This window comes from Sinocyclocheilus rhinocerous, unplaced genomic scaffold (assembly GCF_001515625.1).
Source record: "Sinocyclocheilus rhinocerous isolate Xijiao unplaced genomic scaffold, SAMN03320098_v1.1 scaffold4395, whole genome shotgun sequence".
NCBI lineage: Eukaryota > Metazoa > Chordata > Actinopteri > Cypriniformes > Cyprinidae > Sinocyclocheilus > Sinocyclocheilus rhinocerous.
The window spans coordinates 272,674-274,175 of NW_015635544.1; positions in this window are offsets into that span (position 1 = coordinate 272,674).

Consider the following 1,502-nt stretch of genomic DNA (forward strand, 5'->3'; position numbering starts at 1 on the left):
TTCCTTTTGTGTTGGGTCACCCTTGGCTTTCCCTCCATAACCCGCATATTAATTGGGCAGAAAATATAATTCTCTCTTGGAGTTCTCGTTGTCATGCTTCTTGTCTTGTGTCTGCTCCGTCTTCTGTTTTTTCTTCTGTGTTGCAGGAGGAGGAGGTGGACCTCTCTCTGGTACCTGATATGTATCACGATCTGCGTGCGGTCTTCAGTTGGTCCCGAGCTGCCTCTCTTCCTCCCCATCGACCATATGATTGTGCAATTGATCTACTTTCCGGCACTTCTCCCCCTCGCGGACGCCTTTTCTCCTTGTCTGCACCCGAGCGGGTGGCCATGGAGAAATATTTATCGGATTCTCTAGCAGCAGGTTTGATTCGTCCCTCTTCCTCTCCGGCGGGAGCGGGGTTCTTTTTCGTGAAGAAGAAGGATGGCTCTTTGCGCCCCTGCATTGACTATCGTGGGCTGAATGACATAACTGTTAAGAACAGGTACCCCCTGCCTCTTATGTCTACAGCCTTCGAGGTCCTGGGGGGCGCAAGGTTCTTCACGAAATTGGATCTGCGCAATGCTTATCATCTAGTTCGGATTAGGGAGGGGGATGAGTGGAAGACGGCTTTTAATACACCCACTGGACATTTTGAATATTTGGTTTTACCTTTCAGGCTGTCCAATACTCCGGCCAAATTTTGTTGGTCTAGTGTTGCTAAGGCAGCTTTTGATGATTTAAAATCTAGATTCACTACTGCTCCTATTCTTATTTTGCCGGATTCTAGTAGACAGTTTGTGGTGGAGGTGGATGTGTCAGAGGTGGGTGTCGGAGCAGTTCTTTTCCAAAGATTCCCTCATGATAATAAGTTGCACCCTTGTGCTTATTTTTCTCATCGCCTTTCTCTCTCAGAGCGAAATTGACATTGGCAATAGAGAGCTGCTGGCAGTACGCTTGGCTTTGGGAGAGTGGCGTCATTGGTTGGAGGGGACGATGATTCCATTTCTAGTGTGGACTGATCATAGGAATCTGGAGTATATTCAATCGGCCAAACGGTTGAACTCCAGACAGGCTCGTTGGGCACAGTTTTTTGGGCGCTTCAACTTTGTGCTGTCTTATAGACCAGGCTCCAAGAATGGTAAGCCTGACGCTCTGTCCCGGCAGTTCGGCGCGCCTGTCGATGAGTCTCCCCCTGACACTATTTTGCCTTTGGGCCGTGTGGTGGGGGCTGTCGCCTGGGGTGTCGAGGGTCGGGTCAGGCGAGCGTTGGTTCAGGTTGAGGTGCCCAGGAGGTGTCCGACGGGTCTGTTATTTGTGCCTGATACGGTCTGCGCTGCCGTCTTACAGTGGGGTCACTCTTCCAAACTCACGTGTCATCCTGGTGTAAAGAGATTGCTGGCAGCCATCCGTCAGCGTTTTTGGTGGCCGGCCATGGCTGAGGATGTCCGTCGGTTCGTGGGTGCTTGTGAGGTTTGTGCTCAAAATAAATCTTCCAATCAACCTTCCGTTGGTCTGCTTCA